The sequence below is a fragment of the Felis catus genome, chromosome B3, assembly GCF_018350175.1.
Source record: "Felis catus isolate Fca126 chromosome B3, F.catus_Fca126_mat1.0, whole genome shotgun sequence".
NCBI classification, from domain to species: Eukaryota; Metazoa; Chordata; class Mammalia; order Carnivora; family Felidae; genus Felis; species Felis catus.
The window spans coordinates 429,837-455,827 of record NC_058373.1 but is presented as its reverse complement, the minus strand read 5'-3'; the positions used below and the strand labels follow the sequence as shown (position 1 = coordinate 455,827).

The 25,991-nt window shown below is 56.4% G+C and overlaps 4 long non-coding RNA genes across 6 annotated transcripts; 2 read left to right on the top strand and 2 right to left on the bottom strand.

Annotated features, from left to right (window-relative positions):
• The first annotated feature begins 1,114 nt into the window (after positions 1 to 1,114).
• LOC109500449 lies at positions 1,115 to 2,975 on the top strand. The gene is made up of 2 exons (XR_002742740.2): positions 1,115 to 1,866; positions 2,727 to 2,975. It is a non-coding gene; the product is annotated as an uncharacterized LOC109500449 (long non-coding RNA).
• Positions 2,976 to 3,866: 891 nt separating this feature from the next.
• Positions 3,867 to 16,102, top strand: LOC109500448. 3 transcript variants are annotated; one of them, XR_002157972.3, is made up of 5 exons: positions 3,867 to 4,704; positions 7,689 to 7,741; positions 8,648 to 10,800; positions 14,108 to 15,324; positions 15,438 to 16,102. It is a non-coding gene; the product is annotated as an uncharacterized LOC109500448 (long non-coding RNA). The 3 variants fall into 3 exon arrangements; XR_002157971.3 differs by lacking the exon at positions 3,867 to 4,704 and having other exon boundaries at positions 7,114 to 7,741; XR_006598708.1 differs by lacking the exons at positions 3,867 to 4,704; positions 14,108 to 15,324 and having other exon boundaries at positions 7,114 to 7,741.
• Positions 16,103 to 18,759: 2,657 nt separating this feature from the next.
• LOC123385775 lies at positions 18,760 to 20,367 on the bottom strand. Its single transcript, XR_006598707.1, has 2 exons — positions 19,827 to 20,367; positions 18,760 to 19,290 (listed from the first exon to the last, which is right to left on the bottom strand). It is a non-coding gene; the product is annotated as an uncharacterized LOC123385775 (long non-coding RNA).
• Positions 20,368 to 25,157: 4,790 nt separating this feature from the next.
• On the bottom strand, positions 25,158 to 25,908 carry LOC109500447. The gene is made up of 2 exons (XR_002742737.2): positions 25,651 to 25,908; positions 25,158 to 25,444 (listed from the first exon to the last, which is right to left on the bottom strand). It is a non-coding gene; the product is annotated as an uncharacterized LOC109500447 (long non-coding RNA).
• Positions 25,909 to 25,991: the final 83 nt, after the last annotated feature.

The window sequence follows — 25,991 nt, the reverse complement described above, 5'->3', positions numbered from 1 at the left end:
ACCCGCGAGGCCATCCCAAGCACCCACGCCCTGCGACCTCACCCTCTGCCTGCAGACACAGCCCCGGGAGGGGCTCTCACCTCCGGCCACCTGTCCAGCCCTGGGAGGGGCAGCTCCTGCCCGCAAGGAGCCCCATCTGGGGGAAAGAGAGACATTCCCAACCCTGACAACTGTCCTGTCCTGCAAGCATCTGCCCCGAAGCAGACACGACCGTGACCGTGCAGGAACGCTGCCCCCTCAGTTAAAGCATAGAAGGGTGTCAACGGGGGTGTGCAGGCAGCCATGAATAGATGCACGTGGGTCAGCGAGGATAGAGGGCTTTGTCCGAATACCAGATCCCCCCCCCCACCCCTCCGCACTTTGATGTGTGTTGCTTTCTGAAGGCGGCCGGGACAGGGCACCACAGAATGGGGGGCTCAACACACGGAGGTTTATTGCCTCACAGTCTGGAAGCCAGAAGTGTGCGGTCTGGGCACGAGCACCCCGGGCTCCCTCCCGGGCTCTAGGCGAGCGTCTTTCTCCTCTTCCAGCTGCTGGGGGGGGGGGGGGCTGTTCTGAATGACAGTAATTCAAGATAGCCACGCTTTGGGTTTCGGGGAGGAAGACTTTATTAATTATCGGGGAAGGGAATATAAGGAAGTAAAGAATTAGAATAAACGTAAAGAGGGAGAGAGTTCAGAGAACAGAGAAGGGTCCGTACGTCAGGTCAGGTACTCAGAACATTCAGCCTCCCGGCTGGGGGAGCCCTGCGGTGAACGGTCCTGTTGGGGTCCTGACTGAGGGTCCTGGGCAAAGCGTCCTCCCCTCGGGTGAGGCTTCTGACTATTCCTGCCAGGTCAACATGCGCACCGCCTGTGTGTGATCTGCGGTTAGTCACGGAGTTTGTCTAAGTGCAGACCCCAGCCAGCTGGTTTTCTGTTTCTTTGTCTCTCTTATCGCATCGCAATCTTAGCAGCCTGGAATCATCTGTGTACTCCGACCATCCCAGGGGCGCATCCCCGTCCAGCTCAAGGAGGAACTCAGGCACATTAATCCCTCTTGATGTCAGGAACAGAAGGGCCCGTTCTGACCCCGAGGTCACATACAGAGCACAAGCCAACTAAGCCCCCCGTGGGTGTGCACGCGCAGTTCTGGGCAGGAATGCACAAGCCACACCGAGATTTTACACGGAACAGGTGGCTAGCGGCCCTTGATGGCCTGGCTCGTGCGTGTCCCACCCCCATCTCTGCTGTGCCCACATCTCTCCTTGTCTCCTTTTACAAGGACGGCAGTCATGAGGCCGGGGGCCACCTAATCCCAGACGGTGTCATCTTAATTAACCGCATCGGCAGAGACCCTACCTCCAAGCAAGGTCACATTCCGAGGCTCCGGTGGGCGTGAGTTCTGGGGACTGATTCAACCCAGCGGTAACTATATACAGGAGGTGTTGGTGGAGATTCCTGTGAGGTGTCCCCAGAGGGGTCAGAGGGTTCAGCTGGGCCCCCGGGAATGCCGTCTGCACTGGTGGTGGCAGGTGGCTGAGTGCAGCTGAGAAGGAGTCTGGCTGTCTCCAGGGACATTCGGGCCTCAGCCTCAGGCCTTGGGGGGCTGCCTCCAGTGCTGCTGAAGGTATGCAGGACAGGAGGCCTGAATCTTCCCCCACGCCCCCTCCCCTGTGACCTTGGGTGAAGGCCTGAGACCGGCCGCCTGGACACGGAAGGTGACGGGGGCCTGCGTTCCTGGGTGGGTGTGCCAGCAAGACTGTGCCTGGCGTGACCTGGGAGCCCCCAGCCAAGGGGCAACGGGGTCAGAGAAGAAAGCTGTCAAATCCTTGGCTAAGACGAAGGCCTGGAAGGGTTTGGAAGGCCGTGTGAGCAGGCCTGGCAGGTATGTCCCCCTCCTCCTCCCTCAGGTCCTTAGGGGTCCTAGGAAGGGGTGCGGGGAGGGGCCTGGGCAGCCCTCTCCTCAGAGCAGGCAGTGGACCAGGGGCCCGACTGGGGAGGGGGCAGTGTTGGGGGCTGGCAAGAGACGCTGCTGGTGCCCCACGGGGTGTCAGGACCACAGGCACATGCCATGCAGGGGATCGGTGCCGGGCTCGGCGCTGAAGGGAGGGGTGGGGAGCAGCCCAGGCTGGTTTAGCTGAGTGGACAGTCAGCCTGTCCCACTGGGAAGGGCAGCAGTGATGGTATGCTGGTTATTCTGCTCTGCCCCTCAGAGTCCCTGAGCTGTGTGCGTGTCACTGGGGTTGAGTTAGGCCGACACCGGGGGGACACAGGGTGGAGGGAGTGGCTGGGGGCTGGCTCCTGTACGTGGCCCCCAGCAGCCCAGGGTAGGGCTGCCCTGCCCTGATCCGTGGCCACAGGCCAAGTCTGGCTCTCTGCTGCCCCCTGTCCCCTGGGGTCCCATCACCTGCCCTCACCTCTCTGACCCACCCCTCACGAAAGTCTCCAAGTGCCCTTTGAGCGGCTGTATCTTACTTGCCTGATGTAGTGGGACACGTAAAGCATACGAAGGGGGCAGATTGTCGAGTGGGGACAGGGTTTCCTTTAGGGGTGGTGGAATGTTCTGGAAGTAGATAGAGGCAGTGGTTGCACAACATTGTGAATGCACTAAACGCCGCTGGATTGTGCAGTTCAAAATGGTTCACTTTATGGGACCCTCACCTCAATGAAAGGTGCAGAGGGCTCGCGGTGAACAGTACCCCCCTTCCCCGCCCCTCTCCCCTTCCCCTCTGTCTCTTGCATCAGGGTGCAGGTGTTCTGGACGCGGACAAGGTGGAGCACACAGCATGCGCACCGGCACCTTGCTTCCTGCACTTGACAATACTTTCTGGAGGGCTCTTATCGGACGAACGGTGTCTGCACAAGTTCCCGCAAGCAGAGCTGCTGGGGTTTGACTTGCAGTTAAAAACAACAGTTTTCGTGACGCGGACACATTGGACATTCCGCCACTAGGAGGAACTGGGGCAAAGGTTTTAAAACATTTTCACCAAGTTACAGAGAGAGAAATGTGAGTTTGTGGCCAGGGAAGCTGTGCATTCGGCACCAGCTGGAGGGCCCGCCTCGCCAACGGGCACCTGGGGCGCAGGGTGGGGTGGGGAGGGCTTGTAGGACGGGGTCTCCAGGATGCTGCGGGCCCAGTGCGGGAAGATGGGGCTGCTGATGGGGTGGGTATTCTCTGTTGGAGTGTGGGAGGGAAGTCCCTGAGGTCACAGGCCACGTGTGTGTGTCCGCATTTGTCTGCAGCTTTCTAGGGAGAGGACTCCCAGCCCTTAGTAGACCCCGAGACCACCGGACAGTGAGCCCCAAGCTTTACACAGATCCGGCTTCAGCTTGTGATCTTTGGTTCAGGGGCTGGGCAACCTCGGGAAGGGACCGCACCCCTCCAGCCCTGCCGCGGTGGGTGGGCTCGTAATTGTGACTCCACTCTGTGAGAGTCGTGGGTGAGGAGAGAACCACAAGTTTGGGAAGGGGCCCAGCACGGAGCCCGTTGTGCCAATAGCCTGGTCTCTGCGTCCTTAGTTCCCCAAGGGGGACGATGTCCCCGCCCCGCCCCCGCCCCAGTGGCAAAGGTTCCCAGATGCTGCTGACCTGGAACAGGAGGTGAGAAGGGGCACACAGAGTCCCCCCTCCTCCCCAGAGATTAGAGGCAGCGGGGCTTGGGGAAGGGGAGGGGAGGGGAGGGGGCGGGGCCAAGGGGATGGGGGTGTCAGTGCTGCTGGGGTGGGGGTTTCGGGAATGGAAGTGGGGCTTCGGGAATGCGGGGCGGGGGCAGGGTTGCGGGGGGGGGGGGAGGGGGGGGGAGGAAGGGGCGGGGTTGGGGTGGGTCAGGGTTTCGAGAGGGAGGAAGGAGTCCTGGAAGGGACCCTGGGGCACGCACTGCGTGGGGAGGGGGGGGGTGGAGACCCTCCCTCAGCAGAGGTGGACGAGTGCACCTGAGTGAGCCTTCCTGAGCACAGAGGGGTCTCCGCCCCGCGCAGGCCCCGTTATGGCTGAAGTCTGAGGGCGCGTTGCTCCTCTGCCAGACCCACCGCAACACCTCCCTTGTCAGAATAAAATCACGGTCTTTACCCGGGGCCAGCAGGCCCGCTGTGATCTGGCCCCCACCATCTGCCATCACCTCCTACAAGCGCTTTGCCCCACCAGCCACGCGGCCTCCAGGCTGTTCCCGCTGCCCTAGGGCCTGTGCACGGCGTTCCCTTGGCCGGGAACACACCGTCCCATACACCGGCGGGCTGTTTCACCTCCCTCAGCCTTGCTCTGGTGTCACCTTCCCAGGAGGCCTTCCCCAACCACTCCAGCTGGAAAGGCAGGCCCACCCAGCGCTCCCCACCCCCTTTCTGTGCTCCTACCCTCACCTAATTCTGGGATACTGTGGTTTTTATCATTTTCCTGTCCACTAGGATGCACATTCCCAGAAGGCAGAGATTTCTTTTTTCCCTCTCTACCTCGGTACTCACAAACGGTGCCTGGCAGACAACAGGTGCTCAGTAAATATTTGGCAAACGAGTGACCTGTGCCCCATGAGTGTAAATGTGGATAGCTGTGGCCCCCGGCCACGGGGCATAATAAAGAGCTCCTTTTGGAGATAGCTCCTGGGTGTCTCCCCCTAGAAAGGGGCAGACGCGGATGACTCAGCCTGAAGGCGTGCTGAAGGCGTGCTGTTTGATGATTACAGGAAACAAAACAAAAGGTGATTTGGAACACCAAGAAACAACTTGCAGAGGTAATCCTGGGGCAAGTATGAATTGGCAACATTGTAGAGAACAGCTAGTCCCTGATCCTTCGCGGGGGCTCCAGGGGTGCAGCCCGTCTGTGGGGTAAGCTGTCTGGACGATGAAGGCCAGTTTCCCAGGCCATCCCAGAGCTCTGTCACAGCGTGCACACCTCTGGCATCTGGCAGCCTTAAATACTCTCGCTTTCCCCGACCCACTTTCAAAATTTAGAAATTGCCTCTGGTTTCATCGTAAACCAGTGAAGATCCATGAAGTCAGAAAGCCAAGGACTCACCTTGACACACACGTTTCCCAGTGCATGTTAAAATTAATATAAGACTTGCAAAACATGTTTGTATCCACCTGTAATATCTGATCATGGGACACTTTTGGGATCTGCTACGGAAAAGGCTGGGGAAACTGGTTCCATTTTCAATGAGGATTGTAATTGTTTTTCATTTTAACAATGCCAACATCAAGGAATGCCTGCTGGGAAGATTCCAGTGGGTAAGTGGGAGTGGGGTGCTTGGGACCCCCATGTTACACTGGGGACTTTCGGGTTCCGTGCATGTGGCTGGACTGCAAGGTGGAGGCATAATCAGCGTGTTTTTAAAGGTGCGGAAGCAGATGATCGAGCCAAAACTCGGAACACAGTGACCGAGCATTGCCAGGAGGCTGGAGGGAGCTAAGTGTTATGAGCTAAGTCACCGCGTGTAGTTTACCGCTGAAAAACCAAGAGCTCGAGAGATAAACCTGTGGAACTTTATCAAGAAAGAGGTGTTGCGAACAGAAATGGTTAAAAATAGACAAATGAAACTCACGCAGGCCTCCAGGGCTCGGTCGGCATCCGCTCCCCGCTCCCCTGGGCTACTTTTCTGTTACCAGCCATGTGTATTACTAGGGCATGGTTTTTGTTTTCTGTTTTTAATTTCCAAATGCTGATCCCTGGGTGGAAGGCCCTGGGCCCAAGTCCAAGCAAAGCGTCAGCAAGTCAGGAGAACTAGAGCCCCGGGCCCAGCGGCTCCCACCGCCCATTTTCCAAGAACACGTCCACCCCGGCAGGATGTTCCTTCAGCTGCCCTGCTGTGCCCTGGACAGCCCAGCGTCCCGAAGCCCAGCGTCAGGGCCCTGTGCACCTGAGGGCTCTGTGGCCAGGGCTGCGTCAGTGTCCCAGGGGTCCCTCTCCGCACTGGACAGGTGGGGTCCCGGGCTCAGAGCGGGCTTTCCTCCAGCTCTGGACAGAACCCAGGGCTCCCGAGGTTCCGACTCCTCTCCCAGGGCCTCAGCCTCTCAGGACTCACCCCCAGGGCGGAGCTTTCCTGAAGCAGGGAGGCAAGAGCGAGGTGTGTTGGGGTTCCGACCAGGGGCACAGGGCTGCCAAGAGCAAGCCCTTTGAGGAAGGAAGTTGGGACGGATGGGAAGGAAGTGGGTGAAGCCAGAGGCCCGCACGGCCTCTGTGCAGGAGGAGACACCTCCTTCCCTCTCCGGCAAGGCCCGGACGGAGGGCCGCACAGCCTGTGTCCTCCGGGGCCGGGCGGCCCAGGGCAGAGGCCGGACACCGGTGTGGGATTAGCTACGCGACCCGGGACGAGCCAGCCCCACCCGAGTCTGTTTCTTCATCTATAAAAGGGGGACTCTTGGTTGCAAGGGGCAGAAGCCCCAACTGAAGCCAGCCGGCGATAAAAGGACAACAAAATGTTGCACTCCAGGGCAGGGCTGACAGGGCACGAGGCAGGCTGAGGGGGGCAGCCTGGGCCTCACGCCTCCCCAGCCGGTTCTGTCTGTCCCTGACGCCTCGTCTCTGGCTCTGCACCGGCTCCCTCGTGTGGACACATAGGACCCTGGAAGGAGCCGGCGGTGTGTTCCCGCCCGGGGCCTCTCAGCAGAAAGGTTCCAAGTGCAGAGCACAGGGCCTGTCTGGATGTCACACGGGATGTGACAAAGAGCTGTTTTCTTGTGCAACGGTGGGCGGCTCACTGCCTTGTATTCGCTTTCGTGCCTCATTCCCCACCCCACCCCCCAGCTGTGCCCTAGGAATACAGAACTAACAAAGTCTTACAGCAGAAGCTTTGCCTTGGGGTCTGTTTCCTAGAAAACCTGGGATGAGATAGCTGCTCATAAGCTGTGTGACCTTGGATACTTGCTTAATCTGTCTGTGCTTCAATTCTCTCATCTGAAAAATGGAGTCATGGGTTACACTGAGTTAAACATACAGAAGGCACCGGGAGCTGGGGAAGCTTTCTTGTTTTATTTTTATGTTTTTAAGTTTGTTTTTATTTATTTTGAGAGAGAACAAGAGTGAGCAGGGGCGGGGCAGAGAGAGAGAGAGAGAGAGAGAGAAGGAGAGAGAGAGAATCCCAAGCAGGCTCCACACTGACAGCACAGAGCCCAACGTGGGGCTTGAACTCACAATCCTTCAGATCATGACCTGAGCGGAAGTCAAGAGTCTGACGCTTAACCGACTGAGCCACCCAAGTGCCCATGCCTCTAATTTTACAATTGAGGAAACTGAGGCCCAGAGAAAGGAAGTAACCTGGCCAACTCGAGGGAATGGGCAGAGACAAGGAGTATATTGGGGGAGGAGGCACACGGGTCCCATCCCCAGCCTGGCACAGAGACCTCTGGAACAGACCCCCCCAACATCAGGGAGCCGGGGGGCCGGGCCTGGGGACCCTGTGGCTTTTGCCTGGGTCGGTTGTGTCTGTGGCCTCTCCAGGGGATGGCCGGGAACGGGGAGCATGGGCGCCCCCGCCAAGGCCTCAGAGTCCTGGTGAGCGGCCCAGACAGCCAGGAGCCAGGGCTGAGGCAGCGGTAGGCCAGCACCGGTCACCATGGGGGCTGAACATCCAGGCGTGGAGTTTGCTCTCTGCCCAAACCCTGTGTCCTACTTAATGGCAAACCTCTAAGACCAGGCAGTGGGGTGAAACAGAGGAGTGTCTTTAGCAGAGTCAGGCTGGGGTCCTCTCAGGTTCTAGCTGACCCTTTCCTATTCCAGGCCTGCTCCTTGATGTCCGGGTGGCACTAGCTGGGACCAAATGACACGCCCAGGTAAGCTCACACTCAGATGTGAGTGCCAGCAGCCTGGCCTCCTAAAACAGGAGAGGGGAGCAGAGTTACACTGAGGCCCCTCGTGCCCAGAGCATCCATATCCAAGGCTGGTGTGTGTCAGGACAGCCCCATCATCGTGCGGATGGGGACACTTTGGGAGGATGAGACATGCCAGCGTCACAGCCGGCCGAACAGACCCAGGTGTCCAACCCAGGCCGGGGTGTGCAGAGCGGATGTGACCGAACTCAAGGGCTTTATCCCCCAGGGATACACAACCCGAGGGTGTGTTGCAAGCAAAGAACTTTGTGTTACTTGTTCCAAGTGAGGAGACAGGGAGATCGCTCTCAAAGCACCGGCTCCCCGTGGGGTCAGCGCAGGAAGCTCTCACCGGGGGGGCTGGGGGCAGGGGCAGGGAGCTTGAGTAAGCAGGTCGACTGTGGACACACGTCGGTGCGCATGCACACGGTGTGTACCCTGTAGGTCTGAAAAATGGTAGAAAACCCCACCCACCGCAGGGACACTTCGGGTTGTAATGAGCTAAAGGTAACGTCCCCCCGGGGGGCTGCTGTGCCGGCCCTTAGCTCGTGCTCACACTGGGGGCCTGGCCCCGGCCTGGAGCTGTTCTGCAAAACCAAACCCACTCCTCCCCTGCCTTTGTCACTTCCCTTCCCCGCTTCGCCTGCCGGTTTTCAGCCCTCTGATTCCAGTGACTTCCAGACGCACCTTAGCTGGCACCCAGGGCTCCGCGAACGGTGGGTGGGGGCTCAGAGGAGGCCCACGGACCCAGGGGATGGGTCTTCCCTTCTCGAGCTCCAGGCGCCCGTGGAACCCAGCACAGGGCACAGTCACAGTGGAATGAATGCTGCCCAGGCGTCTAAAAACCTTTTTTTTCTTTTTCCAACTGAGAATCTGATTGCCTCAATAGACTGGTCGGACTTCAAGAACTTCACTCTTTACGGAGGCCGTCCTGGGGCGGGACTGAGACAGACCTTGAACCCCCAGCCCTCAACACGGCGGAGTGGAGCCCCAGGGGGAGACAGCCCTCATCCTAGCCTACTGGGGCCTCTGGAGCCACCTTCAGTCAGCCCTTTCTGAGGACCTGCATTACCGAGGAGCCCCATCACCCCTGGGACCGTCTCAGCATTCGGAATTGAGTCCTCTCGGGTTTTGCCACGGTTTGGAAAGAGCATTCGCTCCACAGGGCCGTGGGGGCCTGAAGAGTTGAGGTAAAGTTGCAGAAAGTGGGGAGAGCCCAGGTAGAGAGCCTGTCTCCCTCACCCCAGGCTTCCCACACTCACCTCCTCTGGGAAGCCTTCCCGGATGCCCCTGTATTCTCCGAACTTTCCTGGCATCTTCCATGGAGACTTCCTCCCTGCCCCCTCTGCTCGTCTGGGGCCTGCTCTTCCTAGTGGCCCTGAGGCCCGACCACACGCAGTGCAGGGATGAGGAACACTGGTCTGCTTCTATGGGGTTCCGGCCCCGCTGGGAAGGGAGCCTTGGACGTCAGGAACAGCAGAGAAAGGACCAATGTGTAAATCAAGCTGCTGTTTTCCAGGCCCTATGCTAAAGCACGTTACGCACATTCTCCAATTTAACCCTCGTGTAACCTTCTAAAACTGCCATGATTATCATCATGTTATAGATGAGGACACTAAGACACACAGACGTTAAGCTGCTGAGGTCACACGGGCAGCACATGCCAGAGCCCTACTTTGAGCCCCAACGGGCCACCTGTCAGAGCCATCATCCACGTGTGTGGCTCAGGGGTGGAGGCAGGCGAGGGGTGGCTTCCTGGAGAAGGGGGGGGCATGCGGGCGGGGACAGGGGGGTGGGTGTGGACTAACCCCTAGTTCCCGCGTTTGAGGGTGTGATTGCAGGCTAAGGGTTTGGGGCAGAATTATGGCCCCCCAAATGTCCATGTCCTGACCCAACCTGTGAATACGTTAACTCCCACGTCAAAAGGGACTTGGCCAATTTGGTCAAGTTAAGGATCTCAAGATCATCCCGGATTATCCGGGTGGTCCCATGTGGTCCCAAGGGTCCTTATAGGAGGGAGGCAGGAGGGTCCGAGTGAGGGGAGATGTGACAAGAGACAAAAGTCAGAGAGAGAGCGGAAGCCGTCACACCACCGATGGAGGAGAGGCCACGCGCCGAGGAACCCAAGTGGCTTCCGGGGAAGCTGGGAAAGGCAAGGAAAGGGGTTCCCTCTGGAGCCTCCAGGGGGAACACAGCTCGGCCAACGCCTTGACTTTCGCCCCACGGGCCCGCTCTGGACTGCTGGCTTCCAGCGCTGGGAGAGAACACGTGTGTGTTCCAACGGCAGCGGCCAGAGCAGACACGGGGCTCGGGACAGCACCGCCCTTCAGAAAGCCAGATTCAGTCCTACCTTCCGTCTTCCGGGCCCTGTGATGGGTCTCGGGGACACAGTGGCCAGGGGGACACCGCCCCGGGCCCGCTGAACTAGGGGCCCCTCGAGCCGAGCAGGTTATCAGTAAGTGGCAGCCGACAGAGCCCGCTCCCAGGCTGCACGCAGGGCCTCTGTTTATCGGAAAGGGGCTTATCTGGATGGTGGGGCCGGGCTCTGCAGGGGCGAGGCGGTGCCCACTGCTGCCCACACGCCCCACGGGGGGTCCTCACCGCGCCGAGTGGGGGTCTCCACGGGCCTGCGGGGAGGCATGAGGGGTCAGCACCGGCGCCGACACACAAGTGCCCGAACACCGCCCGGCACGTCCGCGGCTACACTGGCCCTGAACTGGAAATGACCCGCAGGCCATCCGCAGGGTGGCTCGGGGGACGCCTTCTCGCTCGGTGAGGCACTAGAACGGCCCCGAAAACATCTGCTAATTCTCATCAGGCTCACACCGAGCCAGAGAGCACCTCTTGCACGACCCCGCTCATGCAGTGTTCACAAGGAGGAAACACCAATCTGCGTGTTGGACGTCAGGTGGGGCTGCCCGGCCAGGCGTGACTCGGGGCGCTGGGCTTCGGGAGAACTGGTGACAGTCCGCTGAGCGGTGTACTCATGGACAGTGTCTTTTCTGAGTGCGCGTTTTATTGCGGTAAGAAGTTCATTTTTATTTTATTTTATTTTTTGTTTAATTTTATTTTTTAAATATGGTCATTTTTTTTTTTAAACATTTATTTATTTTTGAGAGAGAGAGAGAGAGGGAGACAGAGGATCTGAAGCAGGCTCTGTGCTGTGAGCACAGAGCCTGATGTGGGGCTCGAACTCACAAACTGTGATATCATGACCTGAGTTGACATCAAGTCAATTCAGGCCGCTTAACTGACTGAGCCACCCAGGTGCCCCAGAAGTTCATTTTTATTTTTATTTTTTGAATCTTAATTTTATTTTTTATTATTTTTTTTAATTTACATCCAAATTAGCATATAGTGCAACAATGATTTCAGGAGTAGATTCCTTAACGCCCCTTCCCCATTTAGCCCATCCCGCCTCCCACACCCTCTCCAGGAACCCTCAGATTGTTCTCCATATTTAATGAGTCTCTTATGTTTTGTCCCCTTGCCTGTTTTTATATTATTTTTGTTTCCCTTCCCTTACGTTCATCTGTTTTGTCTCATAAAGTCCTCATATGAGTGAAGTCATATGATTTTTGTCTTTCTCTGACTAATTTCACTTAGCATAATACCCTCCAGTTCCATCCGTGTAGTTGCAAATGGCAAGATTTCATTCTTTTTGATTGCCAAGTAATACTCCATGGTATATATATATATACCATATCTTCTTTATCCATTCATCCGTTGATGGACGTTTGGGCTCTTTCCATGCTTTGGCTATTGTCGATAGTGCTGCTATAAACATGGGGGTGCATGTGTCCCCTCGAAACAGCACACCTGTATCCCGTGGATAAATGCCTAGTAGTGCGACTGCTGGGTCATAGGGTAGTTCTATTTTTAGTTTTTGGAGGAACCTCCATACTGTTTTCCAGAGTGGCTGCACCAGCTTGCATTCCCACCAACAATGCAAAAGGAATCCTCTTTCTCCTCATCCTCGCCAACATCTGTTGTTGCCTGAGTTGTTCATGTTAGCCATTCTGACAGGTGTCAGGTGGTATCTCATTGTGGTTTTGATTTGTATTTCCCTGACGATGAGTGATGTGGAGCATTTTTTCATGAGTCAGTTGGCCATCTGGATGTCTTCTTTGGAGAAGTGTCTGTTCATGTCTTTTGCCCATTTCTTCACTGGATTATTTGTTTTTTCGGTGTTGACTTTGATAAGTTCTTTATAGATTTTGGATACTAACCGTTTATCTGATATGTCATTTGCAAATATCTTCTCCCATTCTGTCGGTTGCCTTTTAGTTTTGCTGATTGTTTCCTTCGCTGTGCAGAAGCTTTTTATTTTGATGAGGTCCCAGTAGCTCCTTTTTGCTTTTGTTTCCCTTGCCTCTGGAGACATGTTGAGTAAGAAGTTGCTGTGGGCAAGATCAAAGAGGTTTTTGCCTGTTTTCTCCTGGAGGATTTTGATGGTTTCCAGTCTTACATTTAGGTCGTTCATCCATTTTGAGTTTATTTTTGTGTCTGGTGTAAGAAAGTGGTCCAGGTTCATTTTTCTGCCTGTCGCTGTCCAGTTTTCCCAGCACCATTTGCTGAGGAGACTATCTTTATTCCATTGGATATTCTTTCCTGCTTTGTCAAAGATTAGGTGGCCATATGTCTGTGGGTCCATTTCTGGGTTCTCTATTCTGTTCCATTGATCTGAGTGTCTGTTCTTGTGCCAGGACCACACTGTCTTGATGATTGCAGCTTTGTACTACAGCTTGAAGTCTGGGATTGTGATGCCTCCTGCTTTGGTTTTCTTTTTCAAGATCGCTTTGGCTATTTGGGGTCTTTTCTGTTTCCATACAAATTTTAGGATTATTTGTTCTAGCTCTGTGAAGAATTCTGGTGTTATTAAGTTCATCTTTATTTTTATTTAAAGATTTATTTATTTTTGAGAGAGCGAGCAAGCCCGAGGCGGGGAGGGGCAGAGAGAGGGGGAGAGAGAGAATCCCCAGGAGGTTTCGTACTGTCAGCACAGAGCCTGACACGGGCTCGAACTCACAAACCCCAAGATCATGACCTAAGCCAAGGTCCAACGCTTAACTAAGATACCCAGGCACCCCAAGAAGTTTATTTTTAAAATCACTGAGCATACACTTTGTGATAAGCACCGGATGAAACTAATATAATGCTGTATGTTAACCACAATAGAATTTACAATAAAATAAAGTAAAATGAAACAGTAAAATAAAATAAAAAATAACTGAGCATATGCCAGTGATTAGGGTATTTTGCTGGCTCTGCGAAACAAAGGTCGTTGTCTGGAACTGAGGACGCACAGGCTCTGACACGAACCTGCCTGCACTGAGATGCTACGTGACCCTGGGCAAACTGTGGCCCATTTTTGGGTCTCAACTTCATCCAAAAATTGGAAGGGTGTGCATGTGAGTTCTATGATTTTTGTAGAAACTGAGCAAAATGTTCGAACTGCAGCTAATCCGTATCCTCCCGGCCTTGGTTGGGGCTGGACGTGTTTTCCCATGTCCTGTTGGTGGTCATGTGAAGATTTAGCTCCACTGCCAACCTTGGTCACAGAGGCAGGTGTGTGGGCATCTGGAGAGAACATGGTGGGCGTTGGGATCCTTCAGACAGGCTGGAGTTTTGTGTGACCTTGGGTTAGCTACTTAACCTCTGTTTGTTTCCTCACTGGTGAAGTGAGTGTGATGGCATCCACTCCACTGGGCAGGTGCAAAGCTCAGGTAGATGCCATGCTTTCCCTACAGCTGGGGAGGACCCTCAGCCGGGTGGGGAGGACTCTCAGCGGGGTGGGGAGGATCCTAAGGATGACATCTCATCAGTCTGACAGTTTGTTGATCCAAACTAGACAAAGAGAGTAGAAGTGGCCGGGGGCCCCTTGTAGGGCAGAGGCCGTGGCACGAGGGTCTCCCCTTGCCAGCCCACGAGCCCTGGGAGGAGCAGAGGAGACGGAGAGGTGGATGCTGGTGTCCTAGGGGCCTGCCTTCGCTCCCTGTGGGACGCTCCCAGGGCCTTGTGGACGTGCCAGTAACCGCAGGGCTGGAGACGCCTCCCTGAATTCTGCTCGGGTGGGGGCCGCACTCTGTGGAGCAAACAGGACTCGGCGGGGGGGCGGGGGTCCTGACACACGAGGGACGGCCATGAAGACTGCTGGCTGGGCGCTGCAGCACAGAGAATTTTCTACAGGCCTAGGGTTCCCAGTGCTGCAAGCCAGGAGGCTCTGAACTTCTGGCCTTCTGTGTGGAGGCTGGTGCTTCTCCCAGCCTGTGTCAGAGAATCCAAATCTGCTTATTTTTAATGACGTTTTCCTAATTATATTTTATATAGATGCTCATGCAAGAAAAAGGAAAAGAAAAGAAACACGTAGAAAAGCAAAGTAAGAAAATAAAAATCACCCATAATTTCATCCTCTGGAGACAGGAGCTGTGCACGCCCTTCAGATTTAGGTGCCTCGTGACCAGATATATTTTATCAGTTAGAATCTTTGGTGGCCGGTGGCAGAAGCTGACTCCGGCTATCTGTGTTAATTAAAGCACACTTTGCTGGATCGGGAATATTCCCAGACTGCCACAGCTTCACACAGTGCACATTTATTTCCTGCCGGGAGGCCCCACACAGCTGTTCCAGCAGGTGGAGGGTGTGGGGGCCGCCTGGTTTCACTCAGCCACCCAGACGCCCAGGCTGAAGGTGGTTCTGGGTCTCGGGTCCCCCGTCCTCACGCAGCCACGGGCAGAGGAAGACAGCTGGTGCAGGAGGGGTCTCCGGGCGTGGCGTCCAGACCATCCCTTTGCTCTCCGTTAGCCGAATTCGGACCCGTGGCCACCTGCCAGGAGGCTGAGGCTCCAGCTTTGAGGGCCAGCGTCCCTCAACGTGCCCTGGGAGCCACGGAGCGGGAGGCATTAAAAGGACAGCCGTCTGTAGCCAGGGAGACCGGCCACCGCAGCTGCCAGGGACCCTTCCCAGGCTCTGGGCCCCTCCCGCAGGGTTCAGCGTCTCAGACGAGAGCACTGGTGGTCAAGCCCGAATCCTACCACATCCCTGGCCTTCCAGTAACCCCGGTGCAGGGGGGGAAGGCTCTGCCAGGGTCGCCCCACTCTCTCTCCAGGGAGAGACCACTCTCTGAAGGGCTACTGGGACAGGAGATCGGTGTGGACACTCAAATAACCGTCTTTCATATTGTGCACTTCCCTGCGCTGTGTTGCTGGGCCTGGACCCTGTCCTTTGGCCGGTCCCACTCCCTGGGCCTCCCCCCACCATCCCAGAGGCCACAGCCGCCCCAGGGTTTCTACAGGATGGAGGGACGTCAAGGCCAATCCGGTCAGTGGAACTGCCCAGAGGCCTCATGGAAAGTAGCCACATGGAGTCCAAGGTGGCTCAGCTTGGGCCACGTGTCACCAAAGTTTCCGTGTTACGCCCCCACGTAAACAAGAAGACGTCCCCAGTCCTCCCGTTGCCACAACGGTGACCAGCCCACAGAAAGCAGCGGGAGGGGAAGGGAAGGAGGGCCACAAAGGCAGAATTCACCTCTCGTTCCCAGTCTGGAGGTGAGTTGTCTTTGGGGGACCTCCCTCTGTGAGTTCCTGGGTCCCTGACATACCCCAGTTGGCATTTGAAAAAATAAGTACATAACGAGATGCTCGACACGGTTGGTCCTCAGGGAAATGCCGACTGAAGCCTTGAGCCGTGACTCCCTTCACAAGATGTGACTCCAGTGGACAAGACCGGTGACAGCTGGTGTCGGGGAGGCCGCAGAGCCGCTGGAACTCCTGCACGCTCATGGCGGGGCTGCGCGATGGCCGCTGAACAATTATCCCGTGAGTGGCTGGTGTGAGCTCTTCTGTGACCCTGCGGCGCCCTCGCAGGCATTTGCTGATGAGCAGAGAAGCCCTGGGTTCACACGAAGATTGCACGCGGCTTTGTTCTGACAGGGGGGAGCCGGGAACGATGGCACGTCCCTCATCAGGATCAGGGACGAACAAACTGCCGTCTGCTCGCACAACAGAACACCTCTCGTCAATGCAAAGGAACCACTGCCCCCCACACAGCCACGGACAGACCTCAGAAACACGGTGAGCAAAAGCAGCCGGGCCGAAGGGACGCATTCGCGGGGGTCCACCAGACGTGGGCTCAAGGCAGGCAGACCCTCCCCGTGGGGTCGGAGCTCAGGAGGAGCAAACTCGTGGGCGATGGAAATGCTCTCCGTCTTGATGTGGGTGGTGGTCACCTGGGTACATGTGCCAGGGGTCATCGAGCCGTCCGCTTGTGCTGTGCCTTTGACCGCATGTGATTTATATTCTAATAAAGTACCGTGAAAATCTGTGATCCCTTTCTGGTGAATGCTGGGCCTTTCTGACTGTGGTCCCACCTCGGCTGCTGGGTGGGTCGGGGACCCACAGGCCCGGAGGCGGGTGGAGGGGGACCTCGGACCCAAGCTCAGGATGCGGGTCACCCGGTCTCACTGGTCCTGCCTCCTCCGCGAGCCCTCGGCAGGTGAGCACGGGGCGGTCTCTGCTGCACGGTGACCTGTGGCCTCCCTGGTGGCCTCGCCACGCCCACCCCCCCACCCCCCCACCCCCGTCCTCACTGGCAAAGAGTAACAGGGCGCTGCTGTTTTAACCTGCATTGCTCTGGTCCGTAGTGACGGGTAACTTCTAAAGCGTGATCGCTGACCATTTTCATTTCTCTGTTCAGGGCCTGACGTCTTCTAGGGCCCGGTCCGCAAACCGCTTGTCCGCTACCCAGAAAGGAAAGACAAACGTCTGCCAAGCAAGGGTTTCCGAAGGGATTTTTACTTTTCCCTGCGAGACTGTGCTCCTCTCTTCTGTGCTTCTCCTGGGAGGGGTCCCTTCTGCGGGTGTTTCTTTTGTAACGACGGTGACAACGGAATCAGATGATCGTCAGAGTAGGTAAAATCGGGTCAAATCCCTCAAATCCGACAGCCTCAAATCCAAGCTCCCCCACGGCTTCTACGCCTTTCCAGAGGCGGGGCATCCCGTGGCTTCCTCTGAGTGCTCTCAGGGTCCCTTTCCGGACCCACCCTGCCCTGCACACACCCGCGAGTGCACACACTCACCCACACCCCACCCTGCCCTGCACACACCCGTGCCTGTACACACTCACCCACACCCGTGTCCCTGCCCTGCACACACCCACGAGTGCACACACTCACCCACACCCCACCCTGCCCTGCACACACCCGTGCCTGTACACATTCACCCACACCCGTGTCCCTGCCCTGCACACACCCACGAGTGCACACACTCACCCACACCCCACCCTGCCCTGCACACACCCGTGCCTGTACACACTCACCCACACCCGTGTCCCTGTGTTCAGCCGACGCAGGCTGGCAGGTGGAGGTGAGGAGACGGACAGCTGCCAGTCGCCTCGCCCGGCTCTCGTGTGTCCGCTCTCCCCTTCCCTTGGCCTCCACTCTCCTTTCTCCTCTGGGGCCTGCCAGGCCACATAGGTGTCGTCTGCAAAGAACCCTGTCCTTAGAGTCACAAACTCCTCTCTAAACTGCTGATCGATGTGTTTTTCCGACCGTGAGAACAACTCAAAGCTAGCTACCGCACATTTTAGACGCTCCTTCGCCAGCACCCTAACGAAGTGCAGTGTCTCTGCTCCTGAACCGACTCCAGACTCGTTCCCTGGCCCTCCCGGGCTGGCCAGCCACACTGCGCTGTTCGGACAGAGCACACAAGGGTCCTGGCTGGACCCGGAGCCAAGCGGGGTGAGCCGGGTCCAGACCGTGGGGCAGCTTCAATGCCAAGGGAGGGTATGGATTTGATTATTCTGTTCCGGGGCCTCCCAAAGCTTTCAGAGCAGGGCTGTGATTTGGACAGAACCAGGAATCTTCTGGAAATCTTGTCGTCTGGCTGTTGCACAGGCAGCTGGCAGGAGAGGGACTCTAGGGTCTGGGCCACATTTCTGAGGGACAGCCGTCGGTGATGGGGAGGACTGACAGAGGAGGGGATGACAGCCCGGCTGTCTAGGGGGAAGCCAACTCCTCTCTCCTGGTCCGGAACAGTCTGTCATTTGCTTGGGACCATAACTTGACACAGGCCATTACTGCTGAGATGGGGCCGGCCAAGGCCACGGGAAGGTCCGAGGAAACTTGAAACCAGCATAGCATTAAGCAGACACACAGGCTACCCTCCAGCAGGCCTCCTAGCCGGGCCGGGGTCTCGCTCAGGACCGCTGGAGAAGGGAGGGGCACGGGCTTTTTGTATTTCCGGACGTGGTACTCGCAGCAAACACATTCATGGGGTTTTTTGCATCATGTGACGACGGTCAGCATTTACTGCATGTTGTGGGAAGTCCAGTCCTAAGGGTTTTCTATCGTATAACTTACATATTCATGTACATGCACGTGTGTGTGTATGATCACACATATGCTCTTATGTACTCCCCACAGCCCCGTGAGGTGGGTACTTTTACAGAGAGACTGAGGCAGAGAAGCAAAGTAGCTCGCCCAAGGTCGCACAGCTGGGAAGGGGCAGAACCAGCAGCATACCCGGTAGGACTGAGGGGTCTACTTCCCGGAAAGAACGAAACGAGGACACAGTGGGACAGCCCTCTGGCCCCAGCCCCACTGCTGACCCTGACGAGCTTGTCTAGGTCATCTTTTATTTTTTTATTTTTATTTTTTATTTTTTTTCAACGTTTATTTATTTTTGGGACAGAGAGAGACAGAGAGAGACAGAGCATGAACGGGGGAGGGGCAGAGAGAGAGGGAGACACAGAATCGGAAACAGGCTCCAGGCTCCGAGCCATCAGCCCAGAGCCTGACGCGGGGCTCGAACTCCCGGACCGAGAGATCATGACCTGGCTGAAGTCGGACGCTTAACCGACTGCGCCACCCAGGAGCCCCTAGGTCATCTTTTAAATGCACACCCCTCACGGGACACTCTGGGGAGCCATGGGTTTGCGCACTACCTTGCTCGAGGTGATGGTTTCCCATGTTTGTACGTGGGTCAAGTCTTACCAAATGGCACACTTCCATTTTTTTAATGTCTATTTATTTATTTTGAGTTTTTAATGTTTATTTGTTTTTGAGAGAGAGAGACAGGGAGACACAGAATCCGAAGCAGGCTCCAGACTCTGAGCTGTCAGCACGGAGCCCGGCGTGGGGCTCAAACTCACGGACTGCGAGATTATGACCTGAGCTGAAGTCAGACGCTTAACCTACTGAGCCCCCCTGGTGCCCCCAAAAGACACGCTTTAAACATGGGCACTGCGCCGTATGTCAATGATATATCAATAAAGCTGTTTAAAAAAACTGATAGTACTTACAGGAGATTTAAATCTTTGTAATATTTCTACAGTAACTCGTATTTACCTTATGTGACCCCATTACAATGTTTGAGCATGCTGCATAAAATTCATGATTCATTTCTGAATCTTAGCACTGCTTCGAGAACTTGGCTGTTGCCTCACAAGAGCAGAGTGCCTCCAGATTAAAGCTAAGAGCTGCAGTGGCTCAAGACACATCTTATAATCTGGCATTCCTGAAAATAGAAAAGTATGCAAAAGCGCTGTTTACAACAAGGTAGTGGTTCTTCTGAAATAAAGCAGAAAACAAACGTCTATGTAAACATGTACCAATTTTTTTTTAAAGCGCACTGCGTAGAGCCTGTTTGGCCTGCCCGCCCACCCAGAACTCAACAGGACGCAGGCAAGCCCGGGAGACGGCTTGCGTCTAGTTCCACGCCACCGCAGCGACGCGGGTTTCACAATGATGCGCGTCAGAGTGTTTGGTTTGCACTACACTACAGCCTATGAAGTGTGCGAGGGCATTGCGTATAAAGAGCAACGTACACCCCTTGGGGCGCCTGGTGGCTCGGTCGGTTGAGCGTCTCTGACTCTCGATTTTGGCTCAGGTCATGATCTCACGATTTGTGAGTTCGAGCCCCACTTCAGGCTCTGCGCTGACAGCAAGGAGCCTGCCTGGGATTCTCCCTCTCTCTCTGCCCCTCCCCAGATCGTTCTCTCTCTCTCTCAAAATAAAGAAACGTTAAAAAAAAACAACCCAGAATGTACATACCTTCATCTAAAAACACTTTTGTTGCTAAGAGAAATGCTAGTCAGGGGCGCCCAGGTGGCTCAGTCAGTTGAGGGTCCGACTTCGGCTCAGGTCATGATCTCATGGTTTGTGAGTTCGAGCCCTGCGTCGGGCTCTGTGCTGACGGCTCGGAGCCTGGAGCCTGTTGGCTTAAAGTATCACCACTGAGGTTTGCTGCGTGAACCGTTTCTCTGTAGCAGGAGATGCTGACAGAATTTTACCCCCCAAACTTCTTTGGAAACGAGTTAGTCCTCTGAGGCCGCTTTCTCAACTCTGTTCCTGTGATATTCTCCTTTCTTCACTGTCATTTCAACAACGGTCCTCAAGGCAACCTCACTGGGACTGGATTCCAGCTCAAGAAACCACGTTCCATGCTCATCCGTAAGAAGCTACGTGCCTGGGGGCGCCTGAGTGGCTCAGTCGGTTAAGCATCCGACTTCCACTCAGGTCACGATCTCGCAGTTGGTGGGTTCAAACCCCGTGTTGGGCTCTGTGCTGGCAGCTCGGAGCCTGGAACCTGCTTCAGACTCTGTGTCTCCCTCTCTCTCTGCCCCTCCCCTGCTCATGCTCTCTCTGTCTCTCAATAATAAATAAACGCTAAAAAAATTTTTTTTAAATAAAAAAAATAAAAAGCAGCTACGTGCCTGTCCGAGTTTCATCCTGAGGTGCAGCAAGTCAGGCGCGTCCTCGGGCCCCACTTCTGCCCCTGGTTCCCTGGCTGCTTCCAGCACATCCGCACTGACTTCCTCCCCAAAGTGCTGAACCCCTCAGAGCCCTCCGTGAGGGCTGCGATCAGCTTCTGCCAAACTCCTGTTTGTGTTATTTTGTCTTCTTCCCGTGCACCAGCAATGGCATCTAGGAGGTGAACCCTTTCCAGAAGTTTTCCACTTGGTGTGCCCACGTCCTCAGAGGAATCACTGTCCCGGGCGGCTACAGCCTTGCCAAGTGCCTTTCTCGAGTAACAGGACTGGAAAGTCGAAGCGACTGCTTCAGCCACGGGCTGCGGGGTGGATGTCATGTCAGCAGCACGACAACCCCATCGGTCTCATCGCTCGCCTCCGGCAGAGCCCCTGGGCGCCCCACGTCAGCAGTGAGCAGCCACATTCGGAAAGGGCTCCTTTTCTTCTGAGCAGGAGGTCTCGGCGGTGGGATTAAGACATTCGGCAGACCATGTTGTAAACGGACGTGCGGTCACCCAGCCTTCGTTGCTCCGTTACAGAGCTCAGGCCGGGCGGGCAGAGCATCGTCTCCCGGGCCCCGGGGAGCCAGTGGGCGCTGGCCTCCATTTCAAGCCACCGGCTGCGTTAGCCCCTAACGAGAGAGCCAGCCTGTCCTCTGAGGCTCTGGAGCCGGGCACTGCCTTCTCGTCTCCAGCTACGACAGCTAGACGGCATCTTCTTCTGACAGAAGGCTGTTTCATCCACGCTGGAAATGTGACAGAGGAGCCACCTTCGGTCACGATCTTGGCTGGATCCCCCGGATCACTGCTTCACCTGTCGTGGGGGCGGTGTCCGCCCTTGCACCTCAGGAACCAGCCTCTGCCAGCTTCAGACTGGTCCTCCTGTAGCTCCCGCCCTCTCTTGGCCGTCGCAGAGTCGAAGAGCCTCAGGCCTTGCTCCGGATGAGGCTTCAGCTGAAGGGAACATCGTGGCCGGCTGGACCTTCTGTCCAGACCACTCGAACTCTCTCTGCATCGGCAATAAGGCCGTTTCCCTTTCTTATCATCCATAGCCACCGGTGGAGCCCTTTCATTTCCGTCGAGAACTTTGCCTTTGCTGTCACGACGTGGTTCACTGGCACAAAAGGCCCTTCCTCGCTAAACTTAACCTTTTCTAGATTTAAAGTGAGGGACGTGTGATGCTTGCCCTTTATTTGGACACTTAGAGGCCATTGTAGGGTTACTAACTGGCCTGATTTCAACACTGTTGCGTCTCAGGGAAGAGAGAGGTCTGCGGAGGGGGGAGAGGGCTGGGCAGCCGGCGGTGGGCGCATTCAGAGCACAGCCAACATTTATCGCTAAGTTTGCCGTCTCGCACGGGCCCCGTTCCGGTGCCCCTAAGACGATCAAAATACTAACATCAAAGATCACCGGTCACACCTCACCGTGACAAATGGAATAGTAATGGAAATGTCTGAAATACTGGGAGAATTACCAGACTGTGGCACAGAGACACCGAGGGAGTTGCGGTTGGAGCAGTGGAGACGCGCTCAGCGCGGGGTCACCCCAGACCTTCGGTGTGGAAGAAGGCGGTATCTGCAGGGCGCAGCAGGGCGGGTGCAGGGTGTGCCCGCACGTCTCCTTCGTGGCTGTCACCACACCGTGTGGCTAGGGGCTGGTCTCCCTGCTGGCTGATGTGAGCCCCACGCAGCCTAGAGTTGGGCTGCTCCCTGTGGGCCTCCCTCGGTGCCGGACAGACAGGCAGAGATGGTCGGTGGCCGCCTTCTCTGCAGCCGTGCGGCCTCACGGGACACTGGTCTGATGAGAGGACCTCAGGACATCATCTGCAAAGCACAACAATACGCCAGGGAGACCGTTCCCTTACTTTCTTAGTTTTTTCTCCTGAAACAGACCCCCCCCCACCCCCACCCCGTTACTGGTGGCAGCAGCTGTGGGTGAGGCCAGAGTCCCAGGAGTACGTGGGCTCTTGGAAACTGTAACCCACAGAAACATCAGAAGCTTGGGTTTGGTCCGTTAAAGCAAGGCAGCGGTGGTTATTTCGATATGAATCCCCGGGGCTGGCGCGCTGGCAAAATGGCCCACGCCAGGGGTTACCCAGAGGGTTAGACCCGGGTGCTCAGGCGTGGCCGGTCCGTGGGCTCCTCCCGGGCAGGCACTCCCTTCATGCAGCTGGGTGCTGCTGCTGCCCCACGCGGCTCTGGCACACGGAGGTGCACGCCGCCCATCCATTATTGATGGAAATCAATAAATTCCATCCCATGAGCCCGGCCGTCTGCTGGGCACACACTCAGCACTTGACGTGTGCCCCCCCCATCAATCTTTACAAGAACCCCACGAGGTTGGCGTTCTTGCCCCCCGTGCAGAAGGGGAAACCGAGGCTTGGAGAGAGGGGATCTGCCCAAAGTCACACAGCCAGAGAGAGGTAGGGAAGCAGATACTGAAACAGGGGCCTGGAGAACGCCTGCTATTTTGGGGCCAACAAATTAACATCCTGCCGTTGGAGAGACGCTGTGGCCGCCCCTCGGGGCCCTGGCCCTGCAACCCCTGGGCCCCTGCCGCCCGGCCCCTCTGGCCTTGCGTGGTCTTGGCTCCTGTCCACACTCCTGCTTCTCTTCCCGCTCTCGCTCTCCAACAGTTGCTCTTCCTCCCCCCACCTCCTCGAGAGGTTTCTGCACCCTTCCCTCCCTCCACACCCTTTCTCTGGGCCAGCCCGCCAACCCCCTGGTCTCTCAAATCGGTGCTGTCAGAGCCCTCCCAGCCACTGCTGTGTACTGCTGGTCGTCCCCCCAGAACGCAGCTCCCGCTCTAAGACTTTCAATGGCTCCCAGGGCCATCGGAGGACAAGAAGACTCCTCCCCACGGGCAGGCTCCGGCACCCCTGTCCCCGCTTCCCACCCAGTTCAGAGCCTCCCTCCACCGGTGGCACCGTGCTCTCTGCCTCTATTCTGCTGCCCCCCTCGGCGTGGCTCCCCCACCCGTCTGCTCATTTCTGGTGTGTGGTGCTCGTCCCCCTCCACAAATTCCCTCCTGACCTCCCTTCCCGGGCACAGGTGGCTGTCCCTCTTCAGTAGACCCCGTGAAGAACCCGTTCCCGGTTGACTTTGGAAGAGCAGTTTCTGTGCCCGCTTGGACTCTTCTCCCGCCTGGGCCACGAGGGGAACCCGGCACTGTGAGTCGGGGACAAGGCCCGTTCTGTGCCTCTGGTCGCCTCTCCACCTAAAAGTCTCCTTGGCTGTAAGATGAGGTGCGGAATTGGATCCGCGTTTCCCAAATTTCAGTCATTCAAACGCCACCTGTAATCTCATAGACCTACAAGAAGTCCTTACTTTTTTTTTTTTTTAATCTAAATGTAAAGGAAACTTTAAGTTGCTTACTGCGACTGGAAAACCAACGTCACTCACAACAGATGCTGTGATAAAAGTAACCGTGAAAATAAAAGCGTAACCGATAAATAAACGTGTAAAGCCTCAAATCCTCCCATGACTAACTACGGGAAACAACCTGCTATCTCATCAGAGGCTTTGTCAAAGGTAAACAAAGACCCTGTTCAAAGGAGTACGGATTTTAACGGCGCGGCAATAGGCAGAAGTAACTGGTGCTCCAGAGGGAGGGAGGGGGCAGGGGCAGGGGCAGGCCCTTACAAAGGGCCAGTGTGGACACACTCAGGCCGGCCGCATCTGCCGGCTGGCAGTTCCTGAAGTGAGGACCCTACTCGCCTCAGAGACTGGGAGACACATGCCCTGCCCTCAGGTGTTGGGGGGGGATAAACAGTAACAAGTTTGGGCAGCCTTGAGCTCTCTCACGCAGGCGCTTTGAGGGTCAGTGTCATCTCAGGGATACGGCCTTAGTGTTTACTCAAGTCTTTATAGGCCAAGGTTGAGGCCCAGCTGCAAAGAGGGTTCAGAGAGCTTGGGTAGAGTCCGTAAAGGAAAGAATCTTTGTCGGCCGATTTTGTGTAGACAAAAGGAAAAAGGAAAACAAAATGCATCAACGTGTTGAAACTACGTACCAGGTGCTTTACAAAATTATGAGGCGGATACTTTTAAAATGATCCCCACCAAAAAATCAAGGAATTTAAGGCTCGGAAAGGTTGACGCCCCTGCCCAAGATCACGCAGCCAGAAGTAACAAAGCTGGGATCTAAACTTAGGCCTCACGATTTCCAGCGGCTCTGGCCTCCCACATATGGCCATCATGACGTGACCCTGGCTGGTCTAGGGTACGTGTCTGGGAGGCATGTGGCACTGGGCAGTGGCTCTCAGCTCTGCTGGCACACTGGAGTCACCTGGGGAGCCTTAAAAGTTCTGATGGAACTGGTCCGCAGTGCAGCCTGGACGCAGGGATTTTCAGAAGCTCCCACGTGATCCCTGTGAGAGCTGCTGGGAGTGAGACCCACTGTGCTTGAAGCCTTCACGGTTATCAACCCATCTGACACCTGGAGAGCCCCGCGAGGAAGGCAGGCGAGCAGGTGGCAATGACCGTGGCCTGCGGATGAGCAAACCAGCTCAGAGAGAGGCTAAGCTTCACATCGCAAATATCTGCTGGGGGGCCAGGGCCCCCTGACCTCCAGCTCTGCATTCTCCGTCCAAAGGTTACTGCTCTAAAGGGGACTAATTGAGAGGAAAAGGCAATGTCTCCCAAACCAGAGACGACAGTTTAATTTTGCTTGGATGTTAAAAGTCATTCCACTCCCCCACCGAACACGTGGAGGAGGGCAGAGGGCCTGCCTCAGCCACAGGACCCCACACAAGACCAGGGGACCCCAGAGAGGAGAGCCCTCCCTGCCCTGACAGAGTGTTCCACAGTGGAAGCCAAGGCGGCTGGCGCAGGCCTGCAGTTCTCGGATAGCCCTCCTTCTGGGACTGTTTCTGCCCGAGGGTAGCGATCTGGCTACCAGGCGCCTACAGAGAGCTGGGCACAGCCTGGGCAGGTCAGACAGAGACTTGTTATTGTACCCTTCCACACAGGGCCCTGGGCCACCGAGCCCCCTGAGGGTCCGGACACAGGCTCCAGCGCCACCCCCACCCCCAACGTGCACAACACTGGGTCCCTGAGCAGTCCGGCCTTAGTGGATGCTTAGTGGACTACTGCCCTCTCTTGGGAGACCTGGAAACGTGGTTACTCACACCTGAAGGGCGTCACTGCCCACATCTGTGGGGTGTCACTGCTCGCCCTTGGAGGACTTCAGGAGTTCCCAGGTGTGCGCAGTGGGGAGGCCCGGTGCACAGCTGGGGCCAGCAAAGCAGCACCACACATATCCCTAAGGCCTCACGCTCGCCCCTGCCTTGCAAATGCCCCACGGCGGGGGGGGGGGGGGGGGGTGCCGGCAGCCGTAGGGTCTCAGGAACTGCACCCCACCCCCCCACGGCGGCGGACCCCGGTCCGCTCTAACCCCCTCAAAGACGCCGCAGCCCACCTCTGGACGCTGCGCGCCCCCCTGCCATTACCGCACAGAGGGCGGCCACACCC